The sequence below is a fragment of the Dipodomys spectabilis genome, unplaced genomic scaffold (assembly GCF_019054845.1).
Source record: "Dipodomys spectabilis isolate Male_0828 unplaced genomic scaffold, ASM1905484v1 ptg000140l, whole genome shotgun sequence".
Taxonomy (NCBI): domain Eukaryota; kingdom Metazoa; phylum Chordata; class Mammalia; order Rodentia; family Heteromyidae; genus Dipodomys; species Dipodomys spectabilis.
Genome location: NW_024870817.1, coordinates 18,506,901 through 18,528,233, shown reverse-complemented (window position 1 = coordinate 18,528,233; position 21,333 = coordinate 18,506,901). Strand labels below are relative to the sequence as shown.

The following is a 21,333-nucleotide window of genomic DNA, read 5'->3' as shown; positions in this document are numbered from 1 at the left end:
CCTTTGATCTCACCCCTTTTTAACTCTAGCTTGTTGGAGATGAAAACTCATTAAGTAACTCATTCAAACTTGTATTTGCTCTGTGCAGAATAGAGATCAGTAGTTTGTTTTCTTGGGCCATCATTTCCCTAAATTATTCATAGATTTTTTTCAGACATCTTCAGTGGATGACAGAATTCCAGTAGTTTACAAACACAGTTTAGAAATACAGCATTTTAAGTATTGTTTGTATAAAAGATTAAAACATTCAGCCCTTCTATGGACAGACATTTTTACTTACTCTTTTCTTCATAAGCCTATCTCTCTCTTTTAGATTCCAGGAACACAATTATTAAGAAGATACATTTGTTTCTGGGCTGAGCCTCCTCAATTATTATAAAGATAACATAGTAGTAGCTTTTACTTTCCTTTTTTCAAAGACAGTTTTTTGAATTACCTATTCCTTTCCATTGGACTACTTTTTTCTCCTTTCAATATTGTTATTGACTGCTAATTAGCTAAGAAGAGCTTATTTCAAGAGCCTAATTTTTGATCCTTAAAAACCCAACTTCCCTAGGCTCTCCTTAAGCTGTTAAATATTCTACATCCTCCCATGAGCGATTGCCTTTTAAATTTTGACCTTTCATATTTTTTCTTATCAAAAGCCTACAATTTTTTTCAGTTCCTCTTTCAAGTCTGATGACTTCATGATGAATTTCTAGGAATTCTGTTCCTCTACTCAGATGTTGAATTTCACTGTGCCTTAAATAGAATTACCTTGAGGATTTGCCAGTCATTCCTGGTACCAGCTCAAAATATTTTTAATCATGTAGGCTTGAACTCTCTTTTGGTCTGGCTTACTAGTAATTCATTTTAAAGTAGAAAATTAAAATCAGAATTCTTCAATCAGAACTCATCACACAGGAACATGTTATAATTGCTCATTAGTGGTTTTCATTTTCTAAAAATGTTAGTGAATATAAGTGCCATGTCCAACAGGCTTTTACCAATAATTCAAAGATCATACATATCTCTGTCTTAGCATTTCATCTCTTACTTAGTGATCTCAATTAATGTGAAAACATCTCTTACACTACTATAAAGGCAGTATCTGTCCAAACTCTCTGGGATGCTTCTAGTAGGGCTTTTTGCTTACAATCTGGTATTTGGCAAGTAACACAACATAGTTATTCCAATGGATTTCTACAGTCAGAAGCAGGACAGGAGCAGGGCTAAGGGAGGGGTAATTTGAAACATGTCATATCTCTGTAATTTGAATATTCAACAACTTGAAAACTATTTATGAATACAAGACACATTGAAAACATATAATGGAAGCCAAAAATAACAATTGTCTTCTTTGGTGAAAATTTTTACCAAATGAAAAATTATCTCAATGTATGTTATCACAGTAACATTTAGGATTTTGTTTATTAATAAATATTCTTTGATTGGCAAGAAAGAACCAAGAATATTGATATCTAATGTCAGTATCAAATATATTCTGTAAGCACAAGTTCTCTAGTCTCAAACATATGCCTTAGTTTTTCTTAAAGTGAGTCCCTTATAGAAAATAATAGAGATGGGACAATGTTTTGTTGCTTGTTTTGTTGTTTATGTTGTCCTGTGGGAAATTGGATCTAGCAGCTCATGCAAACTAAGCAAAGACTCTACAATTCGACTACCCCCTAGCAAATGTTTATTTTAAAGTTGAAGCATTAAAACACATTAATAAAAGTTCTGCCTTAGAAAGGCTGATTTACATAGTTTTGAGTGGCACAATAGCAGTAATATTATTTTAAAAGGAATTCAGATAATTGTAAAAGGCAGGAAGGATGGCAAATGCTTAAGAAAACTTAAGCTTATAATAATCATTTATCTATCTTCCAGTCATCATCCATCCATTGATCAATTTACCTTTGGTATCATGTCCAGTGCTAAGAATACAAAGGTTAGGATGCCATAGTTCCTTATTTTTGCAAGGCTCTTAGAGTGAAGGTACAGACAAAGGAATAAATAATCAGTCATAATGAAAAGTGGCAAGTGCCACATCAGGAAAATACCATGTCTCAAAAACAAACAAACAAACAAACAAAACTCCAAATACTGAAAGTTAAATCAGTCAAGCAGTTAGGAACGTTGAGATTTCGAAGGGCCTAGCAGACTAAAAAAATCTTTGAAGTTACATGGAAGAATAAATAATTCACTCTAAATTGTCTACAAAACACTATGTTGAAAACAAACTTTACAACTTCGATGTGGGGAGGGTAGTTGTGGAGGTGGGAGGGAAGGGATGGTAGGGGAAAAACAAAGGAGGAGACAACAATGCTCACTGGGAAATGTACTCATTACTTTGTTCATGTAACTGTAGCCCCTCTGTAAAGCATTTTTACAATAAAATACATACAAAAATAAATTATCTCAATTAAAACATGTTTGATTATTCCTTATACTAGTAATCCGAATATCTAAAATGATACCTCATTTCCCACAGTTCTTTGCTCTACATATATGAGAATCATTCTTCTGAGTTATTACTTTCATTACAGTATTTCATCAATCATATATTTTTCATAGTCTAAGGTTTTATCTCAAAATAACCATTTTATTCTGTCAGCTTCACAAGAATTAGTTCATTTGCAGTCTGTAATTTGCCACCTTTGATGGTTGTTCAGTATTTTTTCCTATAGTGAATTATCAAAAACTCCTGTTACTAGCTGAGTTGAGACTTCTCCATCGGAAGCATAGTTATGAATCACTTAGTTTGCCTTCATTTAGCCATTTACCAATTTACCCATTTACTGATTTATTCCTAATATGCATTATTTGTGAATCACACAGGAAAATACATAATCCAAATGCAGTGAATAAGTGATAGTTTCAGGTCTAGGAGATTTCATCTTGTGTTCCTTTATTCAGGAGAAAGATAATTATAATAATGAAATACATGTCTTTTAGTATTATGTATGAAATGCACCATGATTTTAGAGGAAATGGTAGTTTGTCTAGAGGAGACACTGAAGATTGCACAAGGGAGCTAATAAATTTGGTTGAGGAAAATGAGCAAGAGATTTTTTAATGTGGCAAATTGATAAGTCACACAATGTTTTCAGAGAACAAAACACTGAGTCTCTGGAACATGCATAAAGGTGGTGTATGTGGGTGGGGAGGAGTGTATCAGGCATTGTGGTTACCAAGCAGACAGGGACCACATTTTTATGGCATTATAAATAGAGTTAGATTCTTTAAATTTTAGTCCTTGGATACAGGGGAGTTAAACTTGGGAATTCAAGATGTGTTCAAGGAGACACGACATTAAATAAGTTTGTGTTTTTGAAAATACATTCACACACTCTAGAAGAATTTCATTATTGGTAACTTTAAAAAGCAATTCAAAAATCAGAAGGTGAATATGTTGAATTTGTTTGACTTAGAGTCCTAGTAGCTTCTATAGTCTTCCTTCTCTGAACATTTAGCATGTTTTGGAATCCACAGGAACTTATTAATTTCTAGAGCTTACTAAATGTGTATGTATGTATCTGTATATGTATATATATAGTCCATAATATGTCTTTAATATAATTACTTTGAAGTTTTCTTTTCTGACATACAAATTAACATGGATATTTATATTTTCCCCATAACATATACTAGTGCACTAGAACATAAAATTACCCATAATTTCTTTCTTTTCCTTGCTATAAGCATTTTAATATTCAGCTTCAAATTTTGGCCAGTCAGCAGACCCAAAGACAAACTATTTACAGTAGAAAAATCTTTTTTTTTTTTTTTGTCAGACATGGTGCTTGAACTCTGGGCCTGGGTGCTGTCCCTCAGCTCTTCATCTCAGGGCGAACACTCTACCACTTGAGCTACAGCGCCACTTCTGGTTTTCTGGTGGTTTATTGGAGATAAGAGTTTCACTGACTTTCCTGCCCTGGCTGGCTTTGAACTGCGATCCTCAGATCTCAGCCTCCTGAGTAGCTAGGATTACAGGCATGAGCCACCAGCGTCCCGCTGAAAGTCAGTATTGACAAATGCAACACCCCCTTAAGCTCTTGCTCAAACTAAAATCTCTTGCTTATATTCTGTAAAGCAGTTCATACTCTTTATAATTTACCTCTATATATGTTACGGGCATAGCTAAAAGCCTTCTAACAGTAACATCTGACAGATAAGAATGAACACATCTGTCATCTTATTGATTCTGAACAAGATATTCTTTAAAACCATGTATATATGCATGGTATCAACTAGATCCTAGTATTATACATGTTTTAGCAATTGGGAATAACAGAATAGATACTAAAATACAAGTTTTCTTTGAATCACACCCATAGTAAACTGAATGACAACTTGTCTTGATTCACAATTACCAGAACACATTAGCCACCCTTTTCATCCCTACTCTAAACATTTCTTTGAAATTAGTTTTCTGCATTGAGGATGACAGATATGTGATACATACTATCCTTAATTTTTCAATGTTTATATTAACTTAGTGGTATTAGCATTTTCCTCTAAGTTAATGAGTCCTCTAGGTTAATGATTGCTTTCTTCAATCCTATTTTTTATTACTGTTAATAATTTTCTCAAAATCACAAGTGGTTTGAATGTAATAGACATTTGTCTGAATTTTACTTCCCAAATTCATAACTTCTTGTTTGTGTAGAATTTTTCTTTGTGTCTGTAGGATATTTTTGGCTCATACTTTTGTTTTACAAGGCTTTATCTTCTTATTGTTATTGCAAAAGTGATGTGCAGTGGGGTTACAGTTACATAAGTGAGTTAATGAGAACATTTCTTTTCGAACAGTCTCACCTCTTCTCTTGCTTTCTCCCGACCCCCTCTCCTACAAATTGTATAATTCAGTGTCTAGTGGGTACTACTGATGCATTTTCTCACACTTTGTATAACCATTTTTGTGCTCCCTGTTACACTCCCCCAACAGATAAACTTATATACAAGTCAAAAGATGCAGAAAACAAAATCAGTGACAAAAGAAAAAAATAGTAACAACAGTGAACCCTTGGCTCCATTTCTTGCAGTTCATTTTGAAAATATCATTTATTTGATCACATGCAAATAGCTATTGAGCATTTGTGATTCTCTCCTTTTGTTTAACTGTTTGAATATAGTTTTTTGTTTGTTTGTTTTTGTTGTTGTTGTTGTTGTTGGTCATGGGACTTGAACTCTGGGCCTGGGCACTGTTCCTCATTTCTTCACCTCAAGGCAAGTGCTCTACCACTTGAGCCACAGTGCCACTTCTGGTTTTCTGGTGGTTAATTGGATATAAGTGTCTCACAGATTTTCCTGCCCCAGCTGACTTTGAACCACTATCCTCAGATCTCGGCCTCCTGAGTAGCTAGGATTACAGGTGTGAACCACTGGTGTCCAGCCTTGTTTGAATATCTTTATACTTAGATTGCTTTAATTTTTTCGGAAGCATTAATACATTGTCTACATGCACAATTAACAATTTTGATCATTTTAAAATCATTTTTCTTGAGGCATGATCCACACTATCTTAAAAATTTATAAGAGCCTCCAAACAGAAAAGCATGCAAAACAAAAGCCTAACAAAGGCCTAACACAGGAATCCTGTCAGTACTCCACCTCGATTCTCTTTTTGTCAGCTTTTTATATGGGAATCACAGACTTGCTCTTTTTGAAAGTTTATACTTTGTCCACTTACATATGTATTCACAAACTATGCATTTTATCTTTTCACCACTTAAATATGTGTACATTATCTTTGCCTGTGTTGTTTCTTTGTAGCAATAGCTCAATTATTTAGTATGTACTTTCATTAATGGCTTTCCTTGGATTTTCCTGGCAGGTAGTTACAGCGAGTTCATTTCCTTGCAGTAGAATGTGTCACTCTAAAATATACTACAGGCATTCTTCTTTTCTGTTGTTAATAGCATTTGCATTGTTGGAAATAAAAGCATCAGAGAACATGCTTGTAAAAGTCTCTTGATGCTTAAGTATATTGAATTTCTCCTGGGTATACCTAGGAGGAAAATTAGTCATTAGGACGTATATGTTCAAATTTGGAAAAATCATGCTAAGCTTGTTCTTAAAGTGGTGGGTCAAATTTACATGCTACCAGCAATTTAATTCATAAGGTTTCTCAAGATACAATACAAACTACATGAAACTTACTGGTAACCACTTATTTCACTTCAAGTACAAGTTGTAAATAGAAAGGTTTAGTACCAGCATGTTTTTTAAAGATATATTGTCACTGAAAGAGGCTTTTAAAGGAATGAATTCAAACTTGCAATTCACAAAGCTAAATTGCAATTTTTCCTCTCAATGACCTTGATTTTTTAAAGAACATAGAGAGTTGTATTAAGAATGCTGAGCCAGAGCTTATAAACAGCATTAGATTTAAATAACTGGAATAGACACACAGTCTCATTTTGTATACATTGAAAGATAATTTTACTTAACCGTAACATTAATTTACTTAAAATAACTAAATCAAATCTCATATATATATGAAGAGTCAGATGATATAGTAAAAATACTTCCTATTATGTCATTTTGGTATTCTTGGAGTTTTATTTTATAAACATTCAAAATATTTGTTCTCAAATGATGAATTATATCATGTATAGAGCTACTATGAATATTAAGGTAATTTGTGGTGAAAATATGATGTAAAGTTAAAGGTTTTAAAAATATTATCTAAATTATGATTTAGAGAATATTCAGACTTTTCTGTAGAAAGTTTCTTTCGGTGAGATATTTAATACACAAAAGTTTCTACTTCTAGCAAGCTCATCAGAGTAAATAAGTGAATATAATTTTTATAATAATAAATGCATTATAGTAGCTCTACTTGGAGTGGCATGAAAACAGTGTTGATCAACAGAATTTGTTGGAAATTTTTGACCCACTGAATGGGACCATTCAACAGAAATTTGGTGTATTTATTTCCAAAATGGTGACATCTACTTTAAAAATAAATAGCACATCAACTTTCCATAATATTTTGCTTAACTATCATTGACAGCTATAGCTGATAGACATAAATTATGGCTGGCAAATATAGAAAGGCTGTTTTTTAAATGCTTTAGAATTTTGGTCCCCATCAAGGTGAAAAAGCTGAGTGGTTAGATTTCTCTCATTCCAGAACCTCAGCTCCATAATTATAGGATGTTTTGTGAGTTTCTGGCAGAGCTCAAGGCAAGAAAATACCTGCCACACTTAAAGGCCCTCCTATCCAAGAGTCTCCTTTGGTCAAAAAGCCCACTATTCTGTACCTGAAAAGGGCTGTTTTTAATATCCTGTGTTTTTACCCATATTTATTTTTATGTATGTAAAATTGACGTGTTTTCTTCATATTTATTTTTATGTATGTAAAATTGACGTGTTTTCTTCATTAAAAGTGATAATGGTGTGATTCAAAAGATTCCTGTTTCTGGACAAGATATTAGTAACAGGGACCAAACTTTTCAGGCAGATTGATTAGACTGAAAAAAAACAACAACAACAATACTGTACAGACAATAGTGTTTAAGATTCTGAGTATTATCCTTGTCTAGGTTTACTGTTCTAAAGAGAGATTACAAGTAATGGCATAAAGAAGGACAATTAAGGCAGAAGTGTCATATTCTGATTGAACTGTTCATGTAACAAAACAACCATAATGGAAAACAACATGGAGGTTTCTGAAAAATTAACTAGTAGGGGCATACCAGGCCTCATGCCTACAATCCTACATACTCTGGATGCTAAGAATTCAGAATAATTATTCCAGGTCAGCCCATGCAAAAATATTTACAAGACTCTGTCTCCAATTCAACAAAAATGTAGCTTATCTGGAAGCATAGTTGAAGTGAAAGAGGATTAGCCATGAGCAAGCAAGCCTAATGAGTATGGGGCCCTGCAATTCTATGACTTTGTTACATATCCAAAGAAAACGAAGTGACTTTGTCGAAGAGAAATCTGAACTTTTCTGTTATTGCAGCACCATTGGGACAAGCTATGAAATGGAACTGATAAATAGCAATCAGCTGATGAAAGGATTAAACACACACACACACACACACACACACACACACACACACACACACACACACACACACACACACACACACCCCAAATGTGGTATATCCACGAAGTAAAATATTACTCCGCTTTAGAAATAATGAAACTCTAGTATTTGTGACAAAATGGATGGAACTGGAGATTGTTGAGTGAAATTAAAGATCAAGCACAGAAACACAAGTGTTAACCTCCCTCATTTATAAAATCTGCATACATTGATCTCCTAGAAGGTGATGGTAAAGTGGTTGTTACACGAGGCTGAGGAGAGTGGTCAGGGGAAAGGGTAGGGAGACGATTAGTGATATTAAACTACAGTTAGAAAAGAGTAACAAGTTCAAGTTTCTTAGCATGCAACATAGTATCTATGACAAACATTTCATGTGTATTTCAAAAAGCTAGAAGAAAGGCTTCTAGGAGCTTTTATTATAAATAAATGAGAGATGTTTGAGTAAGTAAATATTTACCCTGATTTAAATATGCAACATAATCATGTATTAAAGCAGTACACATTTTTCCATAAAATACATTTTATAGTGGTTAAGTTGGAATCCAGAGCTATTATCATGCTTAAGAAGCATTCCAATTGTGATTTGTATACAGTAACCCAAATAAATGTATTTTTATTTAAAAGAATAAATTATGAGTCTGGACAGCCCACATAGGCTAGAGTTTGTAGAACAGAATACCTGAGAATAGGAAATTATTTGAAGAAAGTCACTGCAAGGATTTCAAGGGGATATTTAGGATTGCAAAGCACCTAGCATTCAACAGGAGATGATTACAATGGCTCTACCCAATATTGGGGAGAAAGTAAAGGAATTAACCTTTTCTTTATTGTTGGTCTCATTTTGAAAACAACTGTTTGTGAAATACTTAACATATATCTGCAACATGATACAGCTAATATACTTCTGTGTCTTTATCCAAGATCACTCTATGCCTGAAGACAAAAAAAAATTGGCCTGTATCGACATTCATGGTTATACATAGTAGTATTATTTAAAATGACCCAATGTCAATCAGTTATTTATTGTAAATTTATTGTATATTTACATAAATGTATAGTTTTCATAAAGAAGAATGGCAAAAAAATATCTAAAAAATTATACTGAGTGAAAAGAATCCAGATGAAATTTATCATGTGATTTTATTTAAAATTTTTCAGAAATAAAACATCTTTGGTTAAAAAAAAAGTGGGGTTGTACGGAGGAATCTAGGAAGTTATAAGAATAAGGATCTTCCTGGGAGCAAGGAGAAAGTTTTGAAGGTGAGGAGATCTTCTAACTATAAGTGTAATATCTTATAAGTATTAGACTTCAGAGGTACAGGAATATACAGAAATGTATCTTATTTTACATTTTTAAATATGGGTATTTTATTCCCCATCAATGATACTTCAATAGCGTTGATAACATAGTATTCATGTGACATATTTTGTTTTGTTTTATAAACCCCAGATATTTATGGCTGGAAACCTAGAACTCCACAAGCACACACATCCACAAATTTTACCCCTCCAAGTTACAACCCACGAAGTTACAGACTCACAACAAAGGATTATTGTTTCATTTGCATCCAAAGCAAAATTGACTCAAAGTGAGAACGAGGCAGCACAAGTAAAATGGGACTGACCTTATTAGAAACCTAAGTACATTAGCCGAGCATAATCATATTCATAAAAATGAATGAAAACACAAATTACTTAAGGTAAGCCCCCTGCACGTGGTGGGTTATTCCACCCTTCAAAATGGTGACTTAGGAATGTTTAAATGGAAATTCAAGGAAACATTACTCTAGATTTCCTACTGATTTTATAATGTTGCTTTTAGGCTGAATCAATTCAGAAATCTGAAACATGATCATGTGTTGCTGGTGTTACGCATATCTGACTAACAGTTCTTATTGTTCAATTTTTCTAAAGGAAGTCCATAATATGAGTTTATATATATAATATTATGGATAATTATAATATGTATTATATTTTATATAAAATCATATAATATATACATATTTATTATTATTTTAAGACCTCAAGAATTATAGTTTTCATATAGGAACCATGAAGTGATTTTCTCTAGATCTCTTTGCTCTTGTAAGATACATAACTTTGAAAAACAGATATGAACTTACGAGAATATTAATATAAATTTCTTTTAATACACATTAAGATAAAAATGTCACCTTCATTAATTATTTATAATTTCACATTGGAAAAATAACCCTCAGAGCAAAACTTTCCACTGTATCCAATGATCTGATGAAAATAATTGTCTGTATCCATAACTAGGACTTTGTCAAATATCTCTACCCTTGTCAGAGAGGAATGGGTCTTATTACAAACTGTAATGCTGGCTAGGTACAATGACTCAAAATTTAATCTTAGCTCCTTGGAAGGTGGGGGTTGTAGTTTAAAGCAAACCTACATATAGTTTCCCAAACACTCCATCTCTAACAATGGCTGAGCTCAGTAGTGTGCACCTGTTATTGCAGCTAAAGGAAAATCACAATGTCTGTCCTATGTGGAGTATACAATCATCTTAAAAGACTTAGGCAAACATAGGTTCAAGGACCAGAATCCAGGCTCACTGTGGCATAAAGGAATATTCTACCTCATATTAATAAAGACAAATCATATTCACAAATTGCTTTGTAAAGTGACAACGTTGTACAACTACATAATCATAATAAAACAATAATCAATGCAAAGTGGGCTGGAGGTGTACAAGTTCACATAGTAGAGTGATTGCCTTGCAAGTGATGTCCTGAGTATCCTCAATTTAGGAAAGAGAAAAGAAACTAATTTTATAGACTACTAGTATAAGATTACTGTAAACCAGAGCCGTGTGCTGGTGGCTCATGCCTGTAATCCTAGCTACGCAGGCGGCTGAGATCTGAGGACAGGGTTCAAAGACAGCCCAGGCAGGAAAGTCCCTGAGACTCATGAGTCTCCAATAAACCACTAGAACTGGAAGTGGCGCTGTGGCTCAAATGGTAGGGTGCTTGCCTTGAGCTGAAGAACGCAGGAACAGGGCCCAGGCCCAGAGTTCAAGCCCCACAACCCCCCCCCCCCCCCCCCACCGATTACTTTAAACCAGGTGCGATTGCTCATAGCTATAATTCTAGCTATGAATTGGCTGAGATCAAAGCCAACCCAGACAGGAAAATGCATTAGACACTTATCTCCAATTAACCATAAAAATCCAAAGGTTGAGCTACTGTAGTGTGGTTCAAATAATAGTGTCAGTGCCAGCACAAAACCAAACAAAATACTGAAAAACAGATTATTTCCTCTTTTAAAAATTCGATAGCTTCCCTGTCCCCATTATTCATAACTGCAATCCTAGCTAATCAGAAATCAAAGAACCGAGGATTTCAGTCTGAAAGCATCTTGGGGAGGAAAATTTGTGTGATTCTTATCTCTAATTAACCACCAAAAGTCAGAAGTGGAACTGTGGCTCAAGTGGTAGAAGGAAAACTGAAGGCTAATGTGCAGGCACTGAGTTCAACCATAATACCAGCAAATCAATAAATAAAGTCTAAATTGCACTAAGATAAGTTATAAGTATATATTTTAACTCTACCCACTTAAATTTTTGTTTAATTTTCCCAATAATAATGACTTCTGTCTATGAAACAGAAACTATACTCATTAACTCTTTTCCTTTGGATTTCACAGGCAAAAAGACACTCCACAAAATCTCAAGTAAACAAGCTAGAATTAATGTTTTTCCAAAGTAGAATTCTCACCACTGTATTGCAGTATTTAAGATATTTTCATTGACTTGAAAATGACTAAGATTTGTTTTGTTTTTATGACTATACAAATATATTTTTACACATACAGAACACTATATAAACTACCATGAAAACATACTATATATGTATGTTAAAAATATTGACATCATAAGTGTAGTTAAATGTGAATAATACCTTATTTTAAATATACACATATATATAAATATTTGAATGTGCAGTTATTTAGTATGTTACAACATGCTGTTGTTTTATTCTAGTCATTATCAATAAATAACTTACTATACATCTAAGTGTATTACCCCTCAAATTCTTTTTGATTTCTCTTCCTTCTGGAATTTTTATATAATTATGTTATTTTTCAATTGGATAACTTTTGTACTTTATATACCTTTAGACTTTAATCCTCTCAAATTACCCTTCAAATCTCTTTCTTGTCTGTAAAGAACTACTACTATCTCTTTTTCTACTCCCCAACATATTGTGTCTTAAAGTTGTATGTCCATCCACTGAATCCACAAAATGGCCATGCACTACAACTGTATATATGTATTTATTTCTCAGCCATCAGAATGCCAGAGAAGAGTGAAGCTAAAGACATAGAGAGGGCTCCAATGAGAAGTTCTGCTCTGAGCAGAAGGTCTTCTAGATTTGGACTCAAGTCTGCTGCCTGTAGGCAGGATCATTCTGAGATCCAAGTTCGTGTTCAGCAACTGATTTCTGCATCTCTCCCTGATCTAGACAGGAAGTAAAACATGTAGCTTCAAAAGGCTCTAGTTAAAAGTGACTCACTCACTGTTATTTTGCTTTATTCAAAACCATCTTTACAAATATAAAACCAGCGGATGAAAGAAATATATTCCTCCTTACAGGACAATTTCAAATTTATATGACATAGAAAAGATTCAAGGAGAAGTGAAGAATTAGAGCAATAGTCAAAATTGTACATCAGTTCTTCAATATTATGCTTTGTAATTGGTTTCCAAAATATAACTTTCTATGAGTCTATAACTATTATCCACTATAGGACTGAGTATAGGAAAAAAGTTATCCTTCAGAGAAGTGTGACAAACTGTACAGTATTTTCTAGCTCCAAAGTCAGATGGATTCAATTTTGAAAAAAAAATCAGTTGTTTTAAACTATGACTCACTTACTCATTTATTTAAACTATATTACTCACTTATGACATTTTACTTTATGGACTTTTTATTACTTTTTCCCAGGATGCTTAATTACATTTTCTCTATATTTTAGTTGAAGGATATTTAAATACAGGAAACATATGATCACAATCTTTTAAATTGATTGAAATATATTTCTGTGATCCTTGAAGATTTTTCCCCCTACTAGGGCCTCTTGCTCCCTGCTCTGAGTTCAATTAAGGGCATTGAGGCTACATCCTGGGCAATTTGTTCCTCTCCCTCTTATCCTTTTAAAACCTTTCATTCTACAACTCTTCTTTTTATACACTCTATTCATTGGCTACGGAACAGCAACAAGAAACTTTCAGGTAGAGATTTGTTTTAAAAGTGGTTTCCATATTTGAAAAGAAATTTTACTGATAATAAAGAACTATGTTCAAGTTCATTTGTACCCAGAAAGTTGAGGGTCCAATATGTTCTTTATTGTCATGTAACATATTTTCTTCCTGACTGAGATGCTATGCTAATATAATATTTTGTGCATTTTGAGTTAACTTATATAGATCATAATGATGACATTAACATGTAAATTCTACTGACTTAAAAGATGAGGAGAAAATGGTAACAACAAATATTTCTGAGTTTATCTATGAACATGGTTCCCAAAGGTATGTGTACTTGTGAGAGTGAATGGGATAGAAAATTATTCTCAATGTGGGTCAACATCATATAGTTGTGTCATGTCTACATAGGGCACAAAGCAGAGCAAAAGTGACTTTGCTCTCTCTTTTTCTAGAGCAGGAAATGTTCTTTTAATTTCTGAAGTTAGAAATTAACATTCTCTTCTGATTTCCTTTTTCAGGTTTTTAATATTTGCATCATTTCATTTATTCTTTGGTTATGTTAATTCCTAGGTATTTTATTTTTTGTGGGGCTATTACGAATGGAGTTAGTTTCCTAATTTCAGCCACACTTTTCTCATTGTTGGCATACAGAAAAGCCATTGATTTTTGAGGGTTAATTTTATACCCTGCTAATTTGCCAAAGTTTCCAATCAGCTTGAGTAATTTGGGAGTGGAGTTCGTTCGTGGGATTCTTGAAATACAAGATCATGTCATTAGAAAGTGGAAAAACCACCCATGCTCCTGGATTAAAAGGATCAACATCATGAAAATGGCAATACTTCCCAAGGCTATCTCCAAATTCAAGGCGATACCTATCAATATTCCAACCTCATTCTTCAAGGAAATAGAAGAGGCAATCCAAAAATTCATATGGAATAATAAAAGACCCCAAATAGCAAAAACAATCCTTAACAGAAAGAACAGTGCTGGAGGAATATCAATACCAAATTTCAAACTCCACTACAAAGCCATAGCAATTAAAACAGCTTGGTACTGGCACAAGAATAGACCTCAGGACCAATGGAATAGAAAACCCAGAAATGAACCCACAGGCCTATATAAACATCTAATCTTTGATAAGGGAGCCAAAAATTATAATGGAAGAAAGACAGCCTTTTCAGTATATGGTGATGGCAAAATTGCTTAATCACTTGTAGAAAACTAAAGCTAGATCCTTATATATCACCCTGCACCAGAGTCAACTCCAAATGGATCAAAGACCTCAAAGCAGACACCCTGAGAACATTATAGGACAGAATAGGAGAAACCCTAGGTCTCCTTGGGACAGGCTGAAATGTTCTTAATAGAGACCCAGAAACACAACAAATCAAAGAAAGGTTGGTCAAATGGGATTGCATGAAGTTGCAGAACTTCTGCCTGGCAAAGGACATAGCTAGCAAGATCAATAGAAAGCCCACAGATTGGGAGATCTTCACTAGCCATACAATGGACAAGTGTCTCATATCTAAAATATACCTTCAACAAAAATCCTCAAAGAAACAACTGCCCAATAAATAAGTGGGCTAAAGGCTTAAATAGAAACTTCTCTGAAGAGGAAATAAGAATGGCCAATAGACACATGAAGAAATGCTCAACCAATCTAGTCATAAAAGAAATGCAAATCAAGACAATGGTGAGATTCCACCTCACCTCACTTAGAATCATGAAATCTAGGAACAACAGATGCTGGAAGGGATGTAGCCCAAAAGAGAACCCTACTGTATTATTGGTGGGAGTGTAAACTTGTTCAACCACTTTGGAAAGTAGTTTAGAGGTTCCTCAAAAGACTCCACATAGAGCTCCCCTATGACCTAGAAATCCCACTTTTGGGCATTTACCCAAATGATCACAAACAAAAGCATACTAAAGCTACCAGCACAACTATGTTTATCGCAGTATTATTTACCATAGCTAAGATATGAAACCAACCCAGATGCCCCTCAATAGATGAATGGATCAAGAAAATGTGGTATATATACACAATGGAATTCTATGCCTCCATCAGAAAGAATGACATTGCTCCATTTGTTAGGAAATGGAAAGGCTTGAAAAAAATTATATTAAGTGAAGTAAGCCAGGCCCAAAGAAACATAGGTCCCATGGTTTCCCTTATTTGCAATAACTAGTATATGTCTGAGACAAGCAGAAACAGTCAGGTAAGTTGATGTTAGGCAAAATGAACCCCAAGATAAGGACTCAAATGGTTTTTCTTTCTTGCTAGTGTTTCTAACTTTTTTTGGGCGGGGTCCGGTCGTGCTGCTTAAACTCTGGGCCTGGGCGCTGTCCCTCAGCTCTTCAGTTCAAGGCTAGAACTCTACCACTTGAGGCACAGCGCCACTTCCGGCTTTTTTTCTTTTTTGCTAATGTGGTGCTGAGGAATCGAACCCAGGGCCTCATGCATGCAAGGCAATTGCTCTACCACTGAGCCACCTTCCCAGCCCTCTAACATATTTATGATTTCTGTGTTGCTTTGTACCCTCTTCCACGGTATCACCTCTGTTTTCACTGTATTTGATGTTGGTATCATTTGGGGAGAGGAAGGGAAAAAACATATTGTTTTAATAAGGATACAGGTGGACACATTGCAACATGGGATGTACAAAATGCTATGTTGAAAAATGAAGTTTATAACTTTGAGCGGGGGAGGGGAGGGACAGAGGGGAGGGGGGAAGGGGAGGCAGGTGGGGAAGGGGGGAGTGAGGGGGGAGGGGGGAGTGTAATCCTGGAGATGGGCAGGCAGGGATGATAGGGGAAAAACAAAGGAGAATGCAACAATGCTTGATAAGAAATGTACTCATTATCTTGCTCATGTAATTGTAACCCCTTTGTATAGTATTTTCACAATAAAAAAAACTTATTAAAAAAGAAATTAACATTCTCTGGGCTTTGATATCGGGGTCATGCAACACAAACATTTACACACACATACAAACACACACTCTTACAAATGCATACTCACACATATCCTCAACCACAACTTTGCCTTCCTTGATTTTCCAGAATTCAGACAGCCTATCATGAGAATTCCAAGATATGAAATTGTTTGAGCAATTTCACCTAATTTCCATCTGCATAGATGTTCTACAGGTTTTGTCTCTCTGTAGACCAGAGTATGACATATTTTCTTAAGGATGATAGAATTTTTCTTTATTCCTGAATTAGTAAGAAATTTTCTAGAATTGTATTGTTTTTCATTTGTCAGTTTTCATTAATTTACTTCAACATGGATATTCATTTATTTTTACTTTATATTTTGGTGATGTCTGGAAGTAAAATGTAGAATTTCTTAGATTAACTGACAACAGGCTCTAATTATGTGTCATATTTTTTCATTTATTTGTATTTTCATCTAAGTTTTGAGGATTTGTTTGACTAAAAATTCTCACTGCATAAAAAACACTCTTTTTCAATGTGACACATTCTCATTTTATGAATATCGTATCTCCTTTGTGTTCCTAATTAAGATATTTTCAAAAGATTTTCGTGTTCTGTGAGTCATACTTGCCTCCTACTGCACAAGTTATTTCATGTGTTCATTTTAGATCTTATATTTTTCTCACTTTACTTCAAATGTCTGGTGAACCATGATCACCTACTTACATAAGTGGAAGACTAAATTAATGAATATGCTTAGCCAGTATAATTTTCTTCAATATTTTTTATCTTTTTTCACCAACAATCTTCTCTTCTACATCAGAGGATAGATTACTGCCTCTCAATAGGCAGATAGACAGGGAATAGGGAACAAAACTTCCTCTAGCTCTCAAAATAAGATTTTCCCCCAGTGTTGACAACTTCCACACTAGTAAACCAAGTCCATTACTAGGAAACTTTGTAATTGTTTCTAAACAGAAATTTTCTACTTTTAGGCTAGGGAAATCCGTTTTGTGCGCAGGAGAGACAGAAAGGAAGATGCAGGCAGCCAGAGTCACTTGACTGAATACAGTATTGATCAACTAATGTGATCTTTATCCAACTTCCTGTGTACCATGTCATTCCAAGCATCTATCTTCTCTACTAAGTGAAGAATTACTCTATCTTCAGATTTCCTCAGGTCAGCTAGGTTGACTCTGAGTCCCCTGACTACCAACTTGACACCTATTCCCTACCCATAGTCTGTCTGTGTATGAACAGTAGTGTTCACTATCTTTGATTGTTAAATAGCCTTTGATTCCTGATTTTACTTAATCTTCATTATCACATCAATGAGCTTTGAATATAGAGATCATTAACATATTTGTGAAATTTGCTACATTGAGAGGCTAAATTTAGTTTTATTATTTATCATCTAAAGACATTATAGTGAAAGTATAATTTTCGTATTATTTTCAAATGATGTACCTAAGGTATTTAGAATTATTTCTAAAGTTGTTAATTTTGAAGGGTATTTCCTTTTTAGAACTTCAAAATCAATCCCTTACCATAATCTCTCTGGAGAAGGTGGTAGTATCAAGGACAAAGAAACTTCTTTTGACTGATCAGTAAAGAAGTGTTACTTTTCTCTGATAGCAATGATCTTGATAACAAATTATTCAGGAAACTTGCAAGAGGATTTATTTGTTAAAATGTATATCTCTAGGGGCTGGGAAGGTGGCTCAGTGGTAGAGCACTTGCCTTGCATGCCTGAGGCCCTGGGTTTGATTCCTCAGCACCACATAAGCAAAAAGAAAAAAGCCGGAAGTGGCACTGTGGCTCAAGTGGTAGAGCGCTAGCCTTGAGCTGAAGAGCTGAGGGACAGTGCCCAGGCCCAGAGTTCAGGCCCCACGACCGGACCCAAAAAAAAAAAATGTATACCTCTACATGAAATCTTTGTCCAACATATATTTGTTTGGGACAGTAGACGAGAGCATCATTAGCACATATCTGAGAAAGTAATCACATCTAGGTGCCTTGCTTCTCAAGAACTGTTTTCCATATCTTTTTCTAGAAACCTGCTTAGAATAGGAAAGATGATTTGATTCTTTCTTTTATTTTTATTATGTTTTTATTGTAAAAATACTGTACAGAGGGGTTACAATTACATGAGCAAGGTAATGAATACATTTCCTGTCAAGCATTGTTACCTCCTCGGTTGTTTTTCCTCTACCATCCCTTCCCTCCTGCCTCCACAACTACACTCCTCCCCCACCTAAGTAAAGTTTGTTTTTCAACATAATGTCTTGTATATCTCATTGTTACATGGGTCAACCTGTATCCCTATTTAAGCATTTTGTTTTTTCCTCTCCCTTCCCCAAGTAAGAGAAGTGTATATACAAGATGCAGGGCACAGACATCAAATACCGTGAAAGCAGGGGTTATATAGTGAGGGAGGAACATACAAAGAAACAAAAAAATCACATGGTACATTATAAATACATTACAAACAATAGCAAGAAAGAAAAAACCATTTGTATCTCTATTTTGGGGTTTATTTCGCTTAACATCATCTTATCTGGTAATACGTACATACTTTTTGACCTTTTCTGCTTGCCTCAGACATTTTACAAGCCCACAGAATCTATGCTACCATGTTTTTTTTTTTCATTGAAAAATTGAAGAATGGCTTGTAAAAACTCCATATAAACTTTAAAAATAAAGTGATATACAGAACTCACATTGATTCTGAAACAGGAAGTCCATTAAACAAAATGGAAACTACTGTAAAGAAACAGAAAGAGTTTGGAGGCCATTGGGAGGGGTAGAACACACATATGTATATGCATTACATATACATATGCAACATATTCTTTGTATACATATGTATATATAATTATTATACACATATTTTCTGACATCTCACTCTTCATGTTGAATATATGTTTCAAGACTATATAAGTTGTAGCTCTGTTTTCCCAAGATCATCTCTTGGGTCCTGCCTTTCCTTCCCACATAATAATAATAATCAATTTTTTTGACAATGGAGATAGAAGCTGGTTTAATCTAAGAAGTCTCTTAAGAGATTGATATGGAAGATGATGATGAGCATCTTTATTCTTTCTAAATTTTTATTGGAAAGTTAGTTTTTCCTTTGTAATAACATAACATCTTGCTATATTGATATACTTTATACTTAGAAAATATCTAGAAAAATAAATGCATAATTAACTAAAGGTTTAAATATTCAGAAAATAATTAAAGAACAGTACTTGAGCCTTAGAATATTGCATATTTTGGTGCCATTAAAAGGAAGAAGTTCTCCAAATTTCTAGGCAACAATATATTATGGAACAAAAAGGTGTTACTATAACAACTTAATTAGGGCATTAAAAACTGTAGGGACCATAAGTTCCATTACACATGAGGAAGATTGGAAAAGGATATGTTTGTAAAACTAGACGCACTAGTGAAAGCAAAAACTGATTGAGATCTGACTTGTTTATAAATCCATCCATTATATTAGACACAGTAAAGTGACATTCTAACATTATTACTTCTTTACTTATATCCAGCAATTCACTAAAATAGGTAATCTTAAGGGTCGTAGATAATTTACTTTTTAATTCTTCTGAAAATGAATAGTCTCTGAAAATTTAAAGAACATCCATCTTCACTGAAAGAAATTAAAGTGAATCTCGGGGAAATAATTTATCAAATTTCTCATAGCAAAATTCAAAACTTCAATTGCATTCATACATATCTAAACATGTCAGTTCTTTCTCAGTGACATGCCCTGAATTAAGGTACTAAATCGAATATCTGGCAGATTAAAGTGCATTAAGAACATCAACACAGAAAAACACTGATTACTATAACAAGTTTAAAGTGCTTCTAGCACATACAAATGCTATATTTATATTCTACACTTCTACAGTGGTTAAAAATATCTTGTTATAAAGTACATTTTGCATCCTCTTACCATTTATCCTTCAATTACATGGTAAAATTAGATCATTAAAAATGAATAATAAGTAGATATAAAAAAATCTTTGCTTGTTTTGACCTGAAAAGTTTATCCTGAGATGTTTAGAAAAAAAATTAAAAAACTTTCATACAAAAATGTCCTCTTACTATAGTGCCGGTGGCTTACATCTCAAATCCTAGCAAGTCAGGAGATTGAGGATGAAGGTTCAAAGCCATCCTGGGCAATGAAGTCTGTGAAACTTTTATTTCCAATTAACCAGCCAAAAGCTAGTGGTGGAGCTGAGGCCCAAGTAGTAGTGCAGCAGTCTTGAGCAAAAAAAAATAAAATAAAATCTCAAGGATAGCACCCAGATCCTGAGTTCAAGCTCTAGGACTAGGAAAAAAATGTCCTTGTGTAAATTCTGTAATTTTATACTTTTATGTTTTAATTTCACTCTCATCATATAAGATGTTGATGTAATAACCATCCTCTAATTTTTCAAATATTTAGTTATTTTTATGCCCCCTTAAGTTCATCTGTTATAAAAATTATACCTGGGTGTCAATAACAAAGGAATAAACAAAAATAAATAAATCACAGTGTACACTTGTGTTATTTTTAATAATATCTTATTTGTCTGTATATAAACAATTCAGTGGATTGAATTACAAACTTCTCCAGATATCCATTTTTCTGTCTCACTGAAATGCAAATTAATGGGCAGAAACTTCCATTAAGAAAATGTTAAAAAAAAAAAAAGGCTACTAGATATCTGCAACAAATAAAGAGTGCATTTACAAGTTAACTCATTTTAAATTACTCTGTGACTGCCAGGATACAGAGATAGTTATAGGTATATCTCCTAGGGAAGGAAAAAGATCTCTTATTGTAGTTGTATATTCTTCAAACAATCATAAGCAATTTGTAGGCAGAAAATAGTGACTTAAGGGTTAGCTTGTAGGAGATGAAATGCTTAACATATAATAAATTTATTGGTACGTCTTAGTCAAGCTTACATGATCTCATGTGCTGTAGGACTATTTTTTAAATGTCAATATTTTCTAGTGCCTACTGGCCATGGGATTAAAATATATGATCTTAGATTCTTATTAGTAAAATTTTAATTGCATCATGCATTTCTAATAAATGTATAGTTAAGTCGTTCTAAATCATTTA

The 21,333-nt window shown here is 33.9% G+C and overlaps 1 protein-coding gene across 2 annotated transcripts in view; it reads right to left on the bottom strand.

The window, feature by feature from the left end:
* Edil3 (EGF like repeats and discoidin domains 3) overlaps positions 1-21,333 on the bottom strand; it is a 412,239-nt gene that overhangs the window by 185,230 nt on the left and 205,676 nt on the right. The window lies entirely within an intron of this gene.